At 42.5% G+C, this 20116-nt stretch overlaps 1 protein-coding gene across 1 annotated transcript in view; it reads left to right on the top strand.

Annotated features, from left to right (window-relative positions):
- The first annotated feature begins 1150 nt into the window (after positions 1-1150).
- ankmy2a (ankyrin repeat and MYND domain containing 2a) overlaps positions 1151-20116 on the top strand; it is a 41215-nt gene continuing 22249 nt past the window's right edge. Inside the window, exon 1 of the mRNA XM_078238429.1 lies at positions 1151-1218. The gene's annotated coding sequence lies outside the window, so the exon portion shown is untranslated. The remainder of the gene's footprint in view (positions 1219-20116) is intronic.

The following is a 20116-nucleotide window of genomic DNA, read 5'->3' as shown; positions in this document are numbered from 1 at the left end:
TGCACTAATGCACCCTAATGTCTGCACCTTAGACTCCAGCTGAAGAATTCTGAACTGAAGTTCATTACAGTACCGACACTATGTGGTTGTCCGTGAACATTATGCTCTCCACAAACTCCCAATTGCATACAACCTACCCTGACATCCCTATCTCGCTCTGAATTGTTTATTTAATTAAAGTTTGTGTGTTTACTCATATAGATAGGGTGTGAAGCACAGAAACAGAATTCTGCCCAACCAGAATGCCATGCAGGTTTTACTAGACTGATACCTAGACTCCAAGGATTAAATTATGAGGAGGAATCACACAAACAAGGGTTGTGTGCCCTAGAATTTGGAAGGTTAGAAGGTGATTTGGTCAAAGTTTTTACGATATTAAGGGGAACATATAGGGTATACATAGACTTGCCAACCAGTGGCAACAATTTCTATGCCTAGGAGACATAGTCTAAAATTTAGAACAGACCTCTTGGGAGTGATTATAAATTATAAAACATTTAGGAAATTTGGAATCTGTCATAAATGTCAGTTGATGCTAGATAAACTTTCGATTTAAAATCTGAGAATGATAGATTTTAGTAGTCAAAAGTATTGTGGGATATGAGATATAGGAAGTTCAGTTGGTGAACAGTCATCATCTTATTTAATAGTGGAATAGGTTTGAGGTACTTGATGGCCCATTTCTGTTCCTTTGTGTTTAACAAGTGATTCGGATGTATCTGCTCAAACTACAGTGGGATCTCTCTTGATTCTTCTTGTTGAACTTCATAGAAGCATGAGCAGTAGTGCACACTCTGGACAAATGGAAATTAATTTGGGTCCCTGTTAACATTTCCGTTGTAAAATTCTGTGTACACTATTACTACACCCTCCCACCAATGGAGATGCTATAGTTTTACCACTTACAGCATTTAATTGCAAGATGAAAGTAGTTTCCATTTATAAATGTGCATGTAGGAGTTGAAGTGTAGGAAATTAAAATGGGAACCTAATTATATTTTCACACCCATATCCAATAGTCCCCTGGTTTTAGGCTCCCTTCACCTGAAGACTATGTTTGGATGCAATGCCACAGGAGATCAGCTGAGTTTCTTTTTATTCATAGGAGTTACATGGGCTATGGAACTTAATTTCTTTTTTTAACTTGCTGCAGGAAATGTTCAGGAAGTCGGAAGGTTGCTAGGCAGTAAAAACGTCCGTGTCAATTGTTTAGATCAGGTAAGATTATTTAAAATTAATTTTTGTTTCAGTTAATAATATAATTTCCCTTCAATGTGAATGTGCACTTTCAGATTTGATTCTCATTTCTTATCTTTGAACGGTTTTCTTCCACGCAACATTTCACTTTTCCATATAAAACGCATGTACAGGAACACTATTTCAACTCGCTTTCTGTTTTTTTATGCCTCATATTAAAGTACCTATTCTGTGTGTGTGCATCACTGATTTTGTTGGCAATATATCACTATGTCAAAGTCAGAAGGTCATGTACTCCATTCCCCCTGTAGAGAGTTAAGCACATAATCCAAACTGACATTTCACTCAGTTCGGAGAGAGTGCAACACTATTGGAGATGCTGTATTTCGGATGAAACAATAAACTGAGGTTCCATCCACCTGAGTGCCTTTCTACTATTTGCCACTGGAACAGGTTATCTGACCATTTTATCTTCCTGTTTGTGTGTCCTGGTAGAGTACAAACTGAGTGTCACATTTCTCTTCATTACAATGTTAACCATATCTCAAAATACTTCCTTTTCTGTGAAGCACGTAAGGAACAATCAAGTTGCCATAGTTCAGGATCCTGACCATGTTTCCTACACGCGTTGCTGACATGAGTTCTCTTAAAATGCACTTTGAGTAGAAGCTTGCCTGTAAGTGTACAGTTCATCTAGATGCCATGCATCATTGTCGATCCAGTGGCTGCTGACAGGTGTTTTCAATGTGAGATGTAAAGTCAATTCTCTTGAGACCAAATTAGCACTTTCGTTCTCATATACTTTGCATGTGCCTGCAGGAGGACTTTCTAAAATACTGGCAGAGACTAATATTTAGTAAAGCAACAGAAAGGCTGACAAAAGAATCCAGGCAGCAGAAGGGCTGTGGGGGGAAATTAACCTTGCACCATTAGTAGGACAGATAGCAGAGCAAATCGGTCTTTCGATGCTCTGTGAATGTGTCAAAGGGGCTAATATATTTCCTGTCCTTTATTTTTGTGACAGTACATAAAGAGAAGTTGAACTGGACGTAACATGTGCCTTTTATTATTCTCTGTCTCACCTACATGGAATAAAACAAATTTAGTCAAAACAACAGTGAGTAGGAGCAGTGAAAAAACAGAAGATGGAATGAATTCGGATGAGCTGCGTAAAGTTAGACAGGTGAACTGGACTGTGAGAGGCAGATTCAAGAAGCGCATTGGAGGTGGAAAGCCTTGATGTGAGTTAGGTTTAAATAAAAACCTAACTGTCCACCGGAGCCCACATTTCTAACACTGATAGATGACTGAAACTTATGATTTGATTTATTATTGTCACGTGTATTGGTATACAATGAAAAATGTTGTTTCCTGCGCACTATAAAGCCAAAACATACCGTTCATAGAGAAGGAAAGGAGAGAGTGCGGAATGTAGTGTTACAGTCATGGCTAGGGTGGAGAGAAAGATCACCTTAATATGCAGTAGGTCCATTGAAAAGTCTGATGGCAGCAGGGAAGAAACTGTTTTTGAGTCGGTTGTTACGTGTCCTCAGACTTCTGCATCTTTTTCCTGACGGAAGAAGGTGGAAAAGAGTATGTCCGGGGTGCATGGGGTCCTTAATTACACTGGCTGCTTTTCTGAGGCAATGGGAAGTGTGGACAGTGTCAATGGGTGGGAGGCTGGTTTGAGTGATGGATTGGGCTTCGTTCACGACTCTTTGTAGTTTTTTGCGGTCTTGGATGGAGCAAGAGCCATACCAAGCTGTGATACAACCAGAAAGAATGCTTTCTATGGTGCATCTGTAAAGGTTGGTGAGACTTGTAGTGGACATAACAAATTTCCTTAGTCTTCTGAGAAAGTAGAGGCGTTGGTGGGCTTTCTTAACTATGGTGTCGGCATGAGTAGACCAGGACAGGTTGTTGATGATCTGGACACCTAAAAACGTGAAGCTCCCGACCATTTCTACTTCACCCCATTGATGTAGACAGGGACATGTCCTCCACTACACTTCCTGAAGTCGATGACTATTCTTGAAGTTGGTGACGATCTCCTTCATTTTGTTGATATTGAGGGAGAGATTATTGTTGTCACACCAGTTCACCAGATTCTCTATCTCTTTCTTGTACTCCATCTCATTATTGTTTGAGATCCGACCCACTACAGTGGTGTCATCAGCAAACTTGAAAATTGTGTTGGAGGGTCTTGTGGTCTTGTGCATCAAGCTTAGCCTGTGATTCACCTTGACAGTACCTACAAAAATCATTTTTCAAGCTTCAACATATATGTAAGAGTTTATGGAAGAACAACTTCAAACTATATGTTGTTCACTGCTGTATTACAAGCATTTTTTTCTACACTGTTTAACAACGGTGAATTTCAGGTGATAAAAATTGTTCTGAAGCAAACTAAAAGCTGGAACAAAAGGGGTAAGAGTAAAGGAAAGTTCATGGCAAATGAAACAATAAAAGGCTTGCTCGAGAAATGTGTTTTTAAAAAATGTCTAAAGGAACAATTTCTGAATTGAGGGAACTTCTAGACAATTATAGAATGATTACACCACAGAAAAAGGCCATTGACCCATTGTCTCTGTGACTCGAAGAAGGAGCAATTCACCTTGTGTGGCTTCCCTGCCTTCCCCCCCGTAGCCCTGAACATTCTTCCTTTTTGGACAATAATCTAATCCACAGAACCATAGAATCCTTATAAAGAACAAAGAACAGTACAGCACAGGAAACAGGCCCTTCGGCCCTCCAAGCCTGTGCCGCTCCTTGGTCCAACGAGACCAATCGTTTGTATCCCTCCATTCCCAGGCTGCTCATGCGACTATCCAGGTAAGTCTTAAACGATGTCAGCGTGCCTGCCTCCACCACCCTACTTGGCAGCGCATTCCAGGCCCCCACCACCCTCTGTGTAAAAAATGTCCCTCTGATATCTGAGTTATACTTCACCCCTCTCACCTTGAGCCCGTGACCTCTTGTGATCGTCACCTCCGACCTGGGAAAAAGCTTCCCACTGTTCACCCTATCTATCCCCTTCATAATCTTGTACACCTCTATTAGATCTCCCCTCATTCTCCGTCTTTCCAAGGAGAACAACCCCAGTCTACCCAATCTCTCCTCATAGCTAAGACCCTCCATACCAGGCAACATCCTGGTAAACCTTCTCTGCACTCTCTCTTAACGCCTCCACGTCCTTCTGGTAGTGCGGCGACCAGAACTGGACGCAGTACTCCAAATGTGGCCTAACCAGCGTTCTATACAGCTGCATCATCAGACTCCAGCTTTTATACTCTATACCCCGTCCTATAAAGGCAAGCATACCATATGCCTTCTTCACCACCTTCTCCACCTGTGTTGCCACCTTCAAGAATTTGTGGACTTGCACACCTAGGTCCCTCTGTGTTTCTATACTCCTGATGACTCTGCCATTTATTGTATAACTCCTCCCTACATTATTTCTTCCAAAATGCATCACTTCGCATTTATCCGGATTAAACTCCATCTGCCACCTCTCCGCCCAATTTTCCAGCCTATCTATATCCTGCTGTATTGCCCGACAATGCTCTTCGCTATCCGCAAGTCCAGCCATCTTCGTGTCATCCGCAAACTTGCTGATTACACCAGTTACACCTTCTTCCAAATCATTTATATATATCACAAATAGCAGAGGTCCCAGTACAGAGCCCTGCGGAACACCACTGGTCACAGACCTCCAGCCGGAAAAAGACCCTTCGACCACTACCCTCTGTCTCCTATGGCCAAGCCAGTTCTCCACCCATCTAGCCACTTCTCCTTGTATCCCATGAGCCTTAACCTTCTTAACCAACCTGCCATGTGGGACTTTGTCAAATGCCTTACTGAAATCCATATAGACGACATCCACGGCCCTTCCTTCCTTATGAGGCCATTTGCCCCATCGAGTTTGCACCGACTCTCCGAAAGAGCATCTTATCCAGCTCCCCATCCCCGCACAATCCCTGTAACCCCCGCGCATTTACCATAACCTACACATCTTTGGACACTAAGGGATGGTTTAGCGCGGCCAGTCCACCTAACCTGTACATCTTTGGACTGTGAAGGGAACTGGAGCACTCAGAGGAAATTCACAGAACATGCAAACTCTTGAATGCCTCGATTGACCTATTTCCACCACACATTCAGGCAGTGCATTCCAAATTCTAGCCACTCGCTGGATGAAAAAGTTTTGCCTCGTTTCACTCTTTGCTGCTTTTGTCAATTAATTATCTTAAAACTGCCCCCTCGTTCTTGATCCTTCCACCAGAGGGAATAGTTGTTCCTGATCTACTCTGTCCATTCCACCTCTACCAAATCTCTCAACCTTCTCTGTTCCCCGGAGAACAGCCCCAGCTTCTCCAATCTATCTACAATACTGAAGTTCCTCATCTCTCCAATCATTTTTGTGAACCTTTTCTGCGTCCTCTCTCTAATGCCTTTATATTCTTCCTAAAGTGTGGCACGTGCAACTGGAAACTATTCTCCATTTGAGATCGAACCATTTTTTCTATGCAAGTTTAACATAACTGCATGGCTTATGTACTCTATCCCTCTGTTAATAAAGTCCATGATGCTGTTGTGTGCTTTATTAACCATGCTCTCAAACTGTCCTGCTACCTTCAGTTATTTATGCACATATATACCCCTCTGCTCCTGTACCCCATTTTAGTTAGGATGCCTTTTCGTTTTCTCATCTACTTCTTTAAAAACCCTGGGATAGAAACAATCTGCTCCTGGGGATTTGTCGCTCTTTAGTGCCATTAATTTCTCCATTGCTGTTATCTTGCTTACATTAATTTTGCAGAGCCACTGCCCGGGATTCAATAATTATTTCCTTAATGTCTGGTGTGCTGACCTTTTCTTCTGCTGTAAGGGGGATTTTCACAGTAACTTCATTGCAGTGTTAATGTAAGCCTACTTGTGACAATAATAAATAAACTTTAAATAATGAAGCAAAATAATTATTCAGCATGTCTTCCATTTCCCTATCTTCATTGACAACACACTGTTATCAGTTGTCAAGGGGTCTGCAATGCTTCTGACCGTAAGTTTTTTTTTGTGCTGATTTTGATCAACTTTCTTTCAAGTTTCTTTCCTACTCCCTTTTTGGAAACAGACTGGGTGGATTTTATAATGAATGTAACCAGTGTAATTACAAATAACAGAAGCTTACAGCATAGGAGGCAAAATATGCATAATTATATTCCTAGAACCAGGGCTCATAGTCTCAGAATGAGGGCAGGCCATTTGGCACTGAGATGAGGGAATTTCTCACTCAGCAGGAATTCTCTGCCCCTGAGGACTGTGGAGGGTCAGTTGTTGATTATGTTCAAGACTGAGATTGATACATTTCTACATATTTAAAAACATCAAAGGATAAGTGGATAGTATAAGAATATGGTGCTCACAGAATCCCTACAGTGCAGAAGAGGCCATTTGGCCCATTGAATCTACACCAATCCTCCACAATAGCATTTTACCTAGGCCCATTCGCCCACTCTATACCCGTAACTCCATGCATTGATCATGGCCAATCCACCTAACCTGCACATCTTTGGACAGTAGAAGGAAATGGGAGCACCCGGAGGAAACCCATGCAGACATGGGGAGAATGTCTGTGGAGTTTGCACAGTCAACAAAAGCTGGAATGAAACCCAGGTACCTGGCGCTGAGAGGCAGTAGTGCTAACCACTGTGCCACCCTAATTGAACATAAGAACATAAGAAATAGGAGCAGGAGTAGGCCATCTAGCCCCTCTAGCCTGCCCCGCCATTCAATAAGATCATGGCTGATCTGACGTGGATCAGTACCACTTACCCGCCTGATCCCCATAACCCTTAATTCCCTTACCGATCAGGAATCCATCCATCCGCGCTTTAAACATATTCAGCGAGGTAGCCTCCACCACCTCAGTGGGCAGAGAATTCCAGAGATTCACCACCCTCTGGGAGAAGAAGTTCCTCCTCAACTCTGTCCTAAACCGACCCCCCTTTATTTTGAGGCTGTGTCCTCTAGTTTTAACTTCCTTACTAAGTGGAAAGAATTGAAGTAGAGAATCAGTCATGATCGCATTGAATGGCAGAGTGGGCTCAGAAGGTTCAGTGACCTAGTCCTCTTATTTCTTATGCCCTTTGGATATATAATTTAGAAAGGCATAGCAGATTGTTTTCCCTCCTATCACCACATTGGGCTTGCCCTCCTTCCCTGCCCCCTTTTTGGACAGCTTCTTGCTCCCAGGTACCATGATCCACATTCTTGCTGTCCATCTGACAGTCATCATCTTTATCGCTTAGCTATACCTACACCTTTTGGATAGGACCAGTATTTGTAGATCCTTGTTCTCTTCCCACCTGTGTTCCCCTTACTCTGTGCACTATTGGTAATGGTAACCCCATTCTGCACCTGTAGCTCTCTGTGGTGTGACTCTGGAGGAAACTCTCCAGATAGTGCTGTCCCTCCTTTGTGCATTGGATTGTCTCCAACTCGCTATCTCTCAAAACTGCTCTGAACTCGAGATATTTGTGATGGAGCCATCTTCTGATTTATTTGCTCAAGACAGTTTCGCTGTGCACAAACCCTCAAGATGCAGTCTAGACATGCAGCGTTCTGTTATATCTTAGTCTAAATTATTTATATTATATAATATATATTTTGTGTGTATATATGTGTGTGTATGTGTGTAGGCATGTAATCTTCTGTTAGTTTTAATTAGACTAGCCACACTCATTGTAAAAGCCATCATTATGTATTTTTTGTCCTTGCCCGTGTTTAATAGTAGAATTGTAGGTAATTCCAAAGATTCACAATCATTTGCATGAAAAATTTCTCCTCATCTTAGTCATAAATAATCGAGTTTTTTGCCCTGAGACTGTGCCCCTGCGTTGTGTAACTTTGTAGTAGCAAAGTAAATATTATCAAAAGAACTGTTAAATATCCAAAATGCAAACAAATTCTTACAAGCTACCTTCCTCTTTGAAATCCTGCATAAATAATCATCAGGATCCTGGAATGGGAAGTACCTTGTCTGGAGTGTAAACACTAACACAGACGAGATGGGCCAAATGGCCTGTTTCTGTGCTATATATTCTCTATGGTCTCAAGGCTCCATTGAACTCTTCCTCAGAATGGATAATTCATTTTATGTTATTAGCTGTCACTCAAATTTTAAGTATTATTGATAAGAAAGAAAGAACTTGCATTTATATCTTAGAGGATCCGCCAAAGCACTTTGTAGCCAATTAATTACTTATAAACTGTAGTCATTGTTAGGTAGGTAATGCGGCAGCATTATTTCTACAGTTCCACTGATTCCCACTTGTGAAAACATTCTGTCCATATCTATTCTGTCCAACATTGATTGTGCATGTAATTGAATGACCAAGAGCTTGCATCCATCAATGGCAATGACACATTATCAACACTCAATAAGTTACACCCATTACTGTTATGGCGGAGCTTTCAGTCCTTCTGGATTAAGACCTATCTCTTCAAATAATCTTTTGGTCACTAACCCAACCTTTTCTTTTCTAATTCAGTGCCCATTGTCTTAATACTGTTTTGAGAAGTGCCTTGGAACTTTCTAACATTAAAGTTGTTAAGCTAATGCATGTGTACGTTAGATAGTAAAGCACCCAGGAGATGTGGACCCCTTTCTGTTTGTTCATCACCAACGTACTCAAACCTTGTGCTGCCAGAGCAACCTTGGTTCAGATTACTGAATGGGTAGGCCCATCAGCTCTTACAGGCACTCCTTGATGGCGCGCTTCACAAAACCAAGCTATCCCTGCACAGCAAACCTGGTAATCCAGTGCCTGAGTTGGGGAGTTTGCATATTTCAGACTATTACTGATGTTACTTTGGAAAGTTTAATTTTCTTATGGAACCTGGAGGGATGGATCTGTCACTGCGGCTTTTATTCTTCTTGGCTCTATTTAATCTTGGGAGGCTGTAGCCCTGTGGGCAAGTTACTCCTAGCTGGGCAAACAGTAGGAAACTGGCCATGGTTACAGCTGGTTAAACTATACAGTAGCACTTGTTGTGTAGCCCCTGGATTTCTTGAGCAATAGTTCTGAAATCTGTGCCTAAACTCTCTGCGCTTGGGTAAATTGGGTGTGTTCTCATCTGGAGTGTTGTGCACACTTCCTTTTGGTAAATAAATTCTTCAAGGAAGTGTAGATTTCTTGGTAGCTTGGTTTGGATACTGTTGAATGTGGCACTTGATTTCCATGTCCCAGTTTCCCTGTCCCAGCTGACTTGACCACAAAACATTCCGATTCAGACTCCTAAATCAACCGGAGGTTATGAAACTTAACTTGAAATTGTTTTTGCTTTGAATTGCAATTTGCAGTTCTCTATTCTGGATTTCTATGATGTTTCTTTTAACAAAAAATAGCAACATTTGCTGAACATAATACTTGGGTTTTAAGCTGAAGCTTATGTACTTTGAATAAGGCACACTTCACTACATGTTGCAGGAGTAATTATACTTGTCTCAAAGTAAAACTAGTTTGTTATAATCCCTTTTTTAAAAGTATTTTTTGATATCCAGTTGCTATCTGTGTTATTTCCCTCTTTCTGTGCTATCAAGCCAATTTAATTTGGGGCGACATAGTGGTTACGGACCCAGGTTCGATTCCGGCCTTGGGTGAGTGTCTGTGTGGAGTTTGCACGTTCTTTCCACGTCTGCGTGGGTTTCCTTCAGGTGCTCCAGTTCCGTCCCACAGTCCAAAAATGGGCAGGTCAGGTGGATTGGCCAGCATTACGGGGATAGGGTGGAGGGCAGGGCCTGGGTGGGATGCCCTTTTCAGAGAGTCGGTGCAGACTCGATACTCTTGCACTGTAGGGATTGTATGTTTCTGAGGTCATCCCTATGAGGAAGGAGGATTTATCCGCAATGAATAAAGGGAAGCTGGCTGGCTTTGATGGTATTTCCCATGAATTTCTTCCTCAACTACACCCCAAGCGAGTCCAATAGCTGGCGAAACCGATGTAATCAAGATGCATGACATAAGGAAATGGCTGTTGCCATACTCAAACTGGACAAACTAACAGCCTGAGCAGGGAAGCTATCGGCCAATGTCGTTCCTGTGTATGACCTGACACTGATTGTCCTCTGGAGGATCATCCTTCCCATTAAGTCTGTAATCTCCAAAGAACAAATTGGATTCCAGCCATTTGCTGTAAGTAAATTCTAGCTCTTAACATTGAGGCCAATTTCCAGAAGAAATCGAAGACCGGTGCAGCTTTTGTGGGCATGCCATTGACCTACGACATGGTGTGGTTTAAAGGACTGATGCTAAAGTTTATAAGGAACATCCTCTATCTTCTATGGTCAATGTTGAGCAATAAATAGTTTGCATTGATTCCTCAACAGCGGACTGCCATAGGGCTCAGTATTCGCACTCGCACCCCTACATAAGTGGCATGCTGCCAATGAAGTTTCACAAATTTAGGTTATATTGTAGGACTAGAAATCCAGAACCTGGATTAATGATCCAGAGACGAGTACAAATGTCATTACGACAGTTATGAAATTTGAATTAAATTAATTTAATGAAGTCTGGAATATTTTTTTAAAAAAACAGTATCAATCATTGTGACCCAAGTACTAGGTTGCCATAAAAATCCATTTGGTTCACAAATAGGAAAAGAAATCTGCTGCTCTTGTCCACCTCGTCAAGGTGCAACTCCAGACCTACATCAATGTGTTTGACTCTTAAATAAAAGCAGAAAATGCTGGAAACACTCAGCAATTTGGACAGCATCTGTGGAGAGAAACAGAATGTGTGTGTTTTGGGACAATGACCCTCTCTCTGATCAAGGATCATTGACATGAAATGTTAATTCTATTTCTCTCCACTGAGGCAACAGGATCTGCTGAGTATTACCAGCATTTTCTGTTTTCATTTCAGATTTCCAGCATCTGAGGTGTTTTGCTTTTGTACGAGTGGCTGTCTCTTAACTGCCCTCTGTCATCTGAAATGATCAAGGAAACCACTCAGTTGTATTCAAGAAGATGGCTCATCACCACCTTCTCTAAGACAATTAGGGGATGGGTAGTAAATGTCTGCCTCATCAGCAACACCCAAATCTAATGAATAAATAAAAGTTTGTGAAAATTACCTTACCCTGGTAATACACAAAGCCAACACCAAGGACATTGTGTTAACCTTGAAGGGAATCCAACACACAGAAATATTTCTGGAAATGGTTGTTCAAGGCAAAGCCTTGCAAAACAGCAGTCACTGCATTCCATCTTGATAATGAGAACACCATGCACACCCTGAAAGTGATTTTCTACTACATGATCTCACCACAAACTATTTACAGTTGGACCTGGACTGCGACTAACCTTCCACAAAGAAGGTAACTGCCAAGAAAAAAAAATTCGAGGATCAAACTGTTCCAGCAACTGGCATCAGTGCTTCGAAGATCAGCGATGGACCCTGTGTGCTGTGCAATCAAGTACCGTGCACTGGTATGGACCATAAGTATCCACACTCGACTTACAACTGAAACCGCAGTGAACTCTACTCAGCCCCAACATCCAGGTTGCACATCATTCCTCCATCCTGCTTTTCTTTCTTTCACAGGATGTGGGCATCATTAGCTAGGCCAACAACTTTATTGCCTGCAGACTACCAAACTGTCGTGGTAATGTTGGGAAAAGCATTAGACAGGAAATGAGAGATGCATGTGTTAAAGGAACATCTGTGATTATCTGCATATAGATTCGGAGAGTCAAATTAGTCACAGTACAATAGAGGATGAATTTCTAGAGTTTTCTGGAGCAATACGGTGAGGATCCAACAAGGGAACAGACCATATTGGACAGGGTGTTGTGCAATGAGAAAGGATTAGTTGGCAATCTAGTTGTGAAAGAACCCTTGGGGACGAGTGACCATAATATGGTAGAATTCTTTGTCAAGGTGGATAATAATGTCTTTGATTCTGAGACCAGGATCCTGAATCTCAATCAAGATAACTATGATGGGATGAGGCATGAATTGGCCATGACAGACTTTGAAACATTACTGAAAGGAAAGACAGTGGACAGGCAACAGCAGGCATTTAAAGAATGAATAAGTGAACTCCAGAAGCTGTTTATTCCTGTTTGGTGCAAGAGTGGTAAGGGAATTGTGGCCAAACCATGGCTTACAAGGGAAAATAGAGATAGTATCAGATTCAAGGAAGAAGCATACAAATTGGCAAGAAAAAGCAATAGGATTGAGAATTGGGAGCCGTTTAAAATTCAGCAATGGAGGACCAGGATTGATTAAGAAGGGAAAATAGAGTATGAAAGTAAGCTAGCAGGGAACATAAAAACTGACTGTAAAAGTTTCTATAGATACGTAAAGAGAAAAAGATTGACAAAAACTAATGTAGGCTCCTTCGAGTCTGAAACAGGAGGATTCATAACGGGGAATAAAGAAATGGCTGAGGAATTAAATTTGTACTTTATTCATGTCTTCCTTTGTGAAGACTGAAGCAAAGTACCAGAAGTGCTGAGAGAAACATGTTATAGTGAGGAGCTGAAGGAAATCAGCATTAGAAGAGAAATGGTTATGGGAAAATTGATGGGATTGAAGGTGGATAAATCTCCAGGTCCTGATAATCTTCATCCCAGAGTACTTAAAGAAGTGGCCCTGGAAATAGTAGGTCCATTAGTTATTTTCCAAAATTCTTGGACTCTGGAATAATTCCTACAGATTGGAGGGTAGCTAATGTAAGCCCGCTATTCAAAAAGGGAGGTAGAGAGAAAATGGGGAACTATAGACCAGTGAGCCCGATGTCGATACTGGGGAAGTTGCTAGAGTCTATTATCAAGGATTTCATAACTCGGCATTTGGAAGTCAGTGGTATAATCAGACAATGTCAGCATGGATTTACAAAAGGGAAATTATGCTTGACGAATCTATTGGAATTCTTTGAGGATGTAACTAGTAGAGTTGACTGAGGAGAACCAGTGGATATTATTTAGACTTTCAGAAGGCTTTCAATAAGGTCTCACATAAGCACATGGGATTGCAGGTAATGTCTTTAGATGGATAGAAAGCTGGTTAGCAGATAGGAAGCATAGAGTTGGCATAAATGGGTCTTTATCTGATTGGCAGTCAGTGACCAGTGGGGTTCCGCAGAGATCTGTGCTAGAACCCCAGCTTTTCACATTATATATTAATGATTTGGAAGAGGGAACTGAATGTATTATCTCCAAATTTGCAGATGATACAAAGTTGGGTGGGAGGGTGAGCTGTGAGGAGGATGCATAGATGCTTCAGCGTGATTTGGACAGGTGGAGTGTGTGGGCATCTGCATGGCATATGCAGTATAACGTGGATAAATGTGAAGTTATCTACTTTGATAGCAATAATAGGAAGCCAGATTATTACTAGAATAGATGTAAATTGAGAGAGGTGGATACTCAACGAGACCTTGGAGTCCTCGTGCATCAGTTGCCGAAAGTAAGCATGCAGGTACAGCAGGCAATAAAGAAGGCAAATGGTAAGTTGGCCTTCACAGCGAGAGGCTTTGAGGATAGGGATGTTTTGCTGCAATCATATAGGCCATTGGTGAGGCCACATCTGGAGTATTGTGTGCAGTTTTGGTGTCCTTATCTGAGGAAGGATGTCTTTGCTATAGAGGGAGTTCAGCAAAGGTTTACCATTCCTGGGATGGCAGGTCTGTCATATGAAGAGAGACGAAGTCGATTAGGATTATATTCACTGGAGTTTAGAAGAGTGAGAGGGGATCTCACAGAAACTTATAAAATTCTAACAGGGTTAGACAGGGTAGATTCAGAAAGAATGTCCCCAATGATGGGGGAGTCCAGAAGTAGGGGTCACAGTTTGAGGATAAGAGGTAAACCTTTTAGAACTGAGGTGAGGTGAAATTTCTTCACTCAGAGGATGGTGAATGTGTGGAATTCACTACCACAGAATGTAGTTGAGGCCAAAACGTCTGATTTCAAGAAGAAATTAAATATAGCTCTTGGGGCTAAAGAGATCAAGGGATGTGGAAGGTGGGGAGATCAGGATATTGAATTCGATGATCAGCCATGATCAAAATGGGCTGAATGGCCTACTCCTGCTTCTAGTTTCTATGAACTACAACAACTGCAACCATTTTCCTTTGTGCTAGGTATGACGCTAAGCAGCAGAGCGTTTGCCCCATGATTCTCATTAACTCCAGCATAGAGGTCGACAAAGTGCTAGGGCACTTTGATGGCAGACACCGTGAAATGCTGCCTTGACGTCAGTCACTGCCATATCACCTCTTCAGTTCAGCTGTTCATAGTTGCACCATAAAGCAGGAAAGTGGAGTTAAGAATTATATCAGATCAGTCAAGATCGCATTGAATGGTGAGCAGACTCGATGGGCCGAATGGCCTACTTTCCTGTGTCTTATGGGCAGGAATTAACCAGGTTAGCGTTGTCCTTTAGTCGACCTCTATGCTGAACAGCCACAAATCCAGTAAATTGAGGAAAGGACATGTTTCCCCATCCACCAGGATCTCCAAATCTCATTTGACACTGCTTGAAGTCACAGAAGCGCTTTTGGACCCACATGCCCGTCTTTCAGAAATGTGACTTGAACCTTAATGACGCTTGGAAAGCCAAATACAATTTACAACATGTCCAAAACAAACACCCTGGATTAAATTTCCATCCATTTCCACCAGTGGGATCTTCTAATCCTGCTGATGATATTCTGCCATAAGTTCCCCGGTGGTGGAGGGTGCAAACAACAGGAAAACACATTGGATCCCTGACATTGATCACACATAAAACTCCTGGACAACATTAAACTGCATGTGCGCAAACCATGCAGGTATTTAATGCACAAATGGAAAAACTGTCCAGTGTACGAATATCTCACCCAGAAGAGACCATGTAATACCTATTGACTCCATGCCTGACTGGCTAATATAAAGGAGGCATCACAGTGATATACTCCATTATCCATGATGCAATCAACTTGTTTAACCATCTGAATGTAATGTTGGTGTTGTAAATCTACATAAGAACAAGAAATAGCAGCAGGAAGTAGACCGTATGGCCTGTCGCGTCTGCTCTGCTGATCAGTCTGATCATAGATGACTTTTTGTCTCAACTCCATATTTCTGCCCACTTCTCATCTCCCTTGGTTCTCTGAGAGACCAAAAATCAGCCTTGAATATATCCAGTGACTGAGCCGACAAAACCCTGTGGAATAGAGAATTCCAAAGACTTACAACCCTTTAGTGAAGAAATATTTCCTCATCTCAGTCTTAAGTGATGGGCACCTTACCAAGAAACTGTGTCCCCTTCTTTTAGATTCCCCAGCCTGGAGAAACAGCCTCTCAGTATCCACCATCAACTATAAGAAAACAAGAGAGCTTGTGATCCCCTTGAGCTGATATTTTAGTTCTTTGTTGGAGGAGATAGCAAAAGCTGACGGGTGAGGTACCAGAGGATTAGAGAATAGCTAACATCGTTCCTCTGTTTAAGAAAGGCAGAAGAGACAATCTGGGAAATTACAGGCCTGTGAGCCTCACATCAGTGGTAGAGAAATTATTGGAGAGGATTCTTAGGGACAGGATGGACTCACACCTGGAAGAGAATAGGCTTATTAGCGAAAGGCAGCATGGTTTTATGAAGAGGAGGTCATGTCTCACAAACTTGATTGAGTTCTTTGAGGAAGTGACAAAAAAGTTGACCAGGTCGGGCAGTGGATGTTGTATACATGGACTTTAGTAAAGTCTTTGATAAGGTTCCTCATGGCGGGCTAATACAGAAGGATCCGAGGTGAGCTGATAAAATGGATACAAAGTTGGCTTGGGCATAGAAAGAGTTTTAACAACACCAGGTTAAAGTCCAACAGGTTTATTTGGTAGCAAATACCATTAGCTTTCGGAGCGCTGCTCCTTCGTCAGGTGGAGCGGAAATGTGCTCTCAAACAGGGCACAGAGACACAAAATCAAGTTACAGAATACTGATTAGAATGCGAATCCCTACAGCCAACCAGATTTTAAAGATATAGACAATGTGGGTGGAGGGAGCATTAAGCACCGTCAACTGCCAGTTTCCAGATGCAATTTTACATCTCATCCGCTTCATCCTGGACCACAATGTCTTCACCTTCAACAACCAGTTCTTCATCTAGACACATGGAACAGCCATGGGGACCAAATTCGCAGCTCAATATGCCAACATCTTCATGCACAGGTTCGAACAAGACTTCTTCACCGCACAGGACCTTCAACCGATGCTATACACTAGATACATCGATGACATTTTCTTCCTTTGGAGTCATGGTGAGCAATCACTGAAACAACTATGTGATGACATCAACAAGTTCCATCCCACCATCAGACTCACCATGGACTACTCTCCGGAATCGGTTGCATTCTTGGACACACGCATCTCCATTAAGGACGGTCACCTCAGCACCTCACTGTACCGCAAGCCCACGGATAACCTCACGATGCTCCACTTCTCCAGCTTCCACCCTAAACACGTTAAAGAAGCCATCCCCTACGGACAAGCCCTCCGTATACACGGGATCTGCTCGGATGAGGAGGATCGCAACAGACACCTCCAGACGCTGAAAGATGCCCTCATAAGAACAGGATATGGCGCTCGACTCATCGATCGACAGTTCCGACGCGCCACAGCGAAAAACCGCACCGACCTCCTCAGAAGACAAACACGGGACATGGTGGACAGAGTACCCTTTGTCGTCCAGTACTTCCCCGGGGCGGAGAAGCTACGGCATCTCCTCCGGAGCCTTCATGTCATTGATGAAGACGAACATCTCGCCAAGGCCATCCCCACACCCCCACTTCTTGCCTTCAAACAACCGCGCAACCTCAAACAGACCATTGTCCGCAGCAAACTACCCAGCCTTCAGGAGAACAGTGACCACGACACCACACAACCCTGCCACAGCAATCTCTGCAAGACATGCCGGATCATCGACACGGATGCCATCATCTCACGTGAGAACACCATCTACCAGGTACACGGTACCTACTCTTGCAACTCGGCCAACGTTGTCTACCTGATACGCTGCAGGAAAGGATGTCCCGAGGCATGGTACATTGGGGAAACCATGCAGACGCTACGACAACGGATGAATGAACACCACTCGACAATCACCAGGCAAGACTGTTCTCTTCCTGTGGGGGAGCACTTCAGCAGTCACGGGCATTCAGCCTCTGACCTTCAGGTAAGCGTTCTCCAAGGCAGCCTTCACGACACACGACATTGCAGAGTCGCTGAGCAGAAACTGATAGCCAAGTTCCGCGCACATGAGGACGGCCTAAACCGGGATGTTGGATTTATGTCACATTATCAGTAACCCCCCCACAGCTTGCCTCCTGGACTTGTGGGCTATCCTGTCTGGAGACAATACACATCTCTTTAACCTGTGCTTAATGCTCCCTCCATCCACATTGTCTATATCTTTAAGATTTGGTTGGCTGTAGGGATTCGCATTCTAATCAGTATTCTGGAACTTGATTTTGTGTCTCTGTGCCCTGTTTGAGAGCAGATATCCACTCCATCTGACGAAGGAGCCGCGCTCTGAAAGCTAATGGTATTTGCTACCAAATAAACCTGTTGGACTTTAACCTGGTGTTGTTAAAACTCTTACTGTGTTTACCCCAGTCCAATGCCGGCATCTCCACATCTTGGGCATAGAAAGCAGAGAGTAGCAATGGAAGGGTACTTTTCTAACTGGAGGCCTGTGACAAGTGGTGTTCCACAAGAATCAGTGCTGGGGCCCCTGTTGTTTGTAATATATATAAATGATTTGGAGGAAAATGGAGGTGGTCTGATTAGTGAATTTGCAGATGATACAAAAATCGGAGGAGTAGTGGATTGTCAGAGGTTACAGCAGGATATAAATTGGCTGGAGATCTGGGCCGCAGATGGAATTTAACCTGGACAAATGTGAAGTGGTGCGCTTTGGAAGATCTACTGCAGAAGGAAAGTATACAGTAAATGGGAGAGCCCTTAGAAATATTAGCATGCGGAGGGATCTAGCCATGCAGAACCACAGTTCTCTGAAGGGAGCGACTCAGGTGGACAAGGTGGTCAAGAAGGCACATGGCTTCATCGTTCGGGGCATTGAGTATACGGATTGGAAAATCATGTTGCAGCTGTTTAAGACTTTGGTTAGGCCGCATTTGGAGTATTGTGTACAATTCTGGTCACCACACTACCAAAAGGATGTTGATGCACTGGAAATGGTGCAGAAGAGATTTACCAGGATGTTGCCTGGTTTGGAGGATATGGACAATGAAGAAAGGTTGAACAAACTTGGATTGTTTGCATTGGAGTGTTGGAGGATGAGTGGGACCTGATAGAGGTTTACAAGATTATGACAGGCTTGGATAGAGTGGATAGTTGGAGTCTTTTTCCCAGGGTTGAAGGGTCAATTTCTCAGGGACATAGATTTTGATTTGATTTATTATTGTCACATGTATTAGTATACAGTGAAAAGTACAGTCATAGCTAGGGTATAGAGAAAGATCAACTTAGTGCAAAGTAGGTCCATTGAAAAGTCTGATGGTAGCAGGTTGAAAGTGAGAGGGGGAAGTTTAAAAGAGATGTAAGGGGCAAGTTTTTCTCACACAGGGTGGTGAATGCCTGGAACGTTGTGCCAGAGGAGGTGGTGGAAGCAGATTCTATAACAACGTTCAAGACATCTGGATAGATACATGAATAGGCAGGGAATAGAGGGATATGGACTACGTAGAGGCAAGAAAATATTAGATTAGAGAGGCATCTGTGTCGGCACAGACTTTGTGGGTCTAAGGGCCTGCTCCTGTGCTGTACTGTTTTTTGTTCTTTGAAGGTTATGTAGTTATGTATAAATTAATCTCTGAACAAAAATAAAGGTGGTTTGTGGGATAGATGTCAGTAGATGAGGAATGTTTACTGCTGATGAAGTTAATGTTGTATAGCCAAAATTATTTTCTTCCTTATTTGTCATTTTCTACAGATAACAGAATTCTGACCCAGTTTTACCAAGCAGTACTTCTGATCTTATTTGAAAGTTTTCTGCATTCCATTGCAAATGTGTCAATTATCTTCAAAAACATCATATCCAAGTCAGTAATGACATTGGTCCAAGGTTTTATGAAGTAGCCTAGTTCTGGCAATGAATAAGATGTGGCCTTTTGTGCATCTAAATTGTGGATTCTGATTTTTGAGGAAGTACATGAAACCATACTTGCTGTACAAAACATTTTTAACATAGGTGAGTTTCTGAAGCTCATGCTTTATAAAGCAACCACCTCATCCACAAGCTTAAGCGTTGACTCCCTCCAATACTGACATACCAAGGTTGAGTGTGTGCTATCTACTGGATGCACTTCAGCAAGCTGCTAAAGCTTTTTCAACACCTGAACCCATGTCTGCTGCCACATAGGAGGACAAAAGACAGCTGCTGCCTAAGAACGCCAATACCTGTGAGTCAAAAACCATCCTGCCTTGGCCATGCATGGCTGTTCCTACATTGTTGTTAGATCAAATCCTGGAGTTCCCAACCAACAGCATTGTGAGAATGCTATCAGCAATGGTTCAAGGCATCATCATATCACCACCTTCTTGAGGCCAATTAAGCATGGATAATAAAGGTAACAGTGTCCATAGCCGGAAGAATAATTTAAGCAGAAAATACTGCTGTAGAATAAATATTTTCTGTCTGTAGTACTTTCAAAATAGTTTGCACAAATGAGCACATTTGTCTGGCTTTTGTACCCTCTATTTGTCAGATCCAGATAAATAATCTGAAGGAACATAATAGGTTTTTTTTCAGAAATAGAACCAAATGTTTCTGACATTTGACAGTTTGGTTTTAAGTAATCATTTCAGTAGAGTGTTCTATATTGAGCATCTAACCTGAATACAATGCAAGA

Source organism: Mustelus asterias, chromosome 2 (genome assembly GCF_964213995.1).
Source record: "Mustelus asterias chromosome 2, sMusAst1.hap1.1, whole genome shotgun sequence".
Classification (NCBI taxonomy): Eukaryota; Metazoa; Chordata; class Chondrichthyes; order Carcharhiniformes; family Triakidae; genus Mustelus; species Mustelus asterias.
The sequence above is the reverse complement of the archived record's forward strand: the minus strand, read 5'-3'. Positions and strand labels throughout refer to the sequence as shown.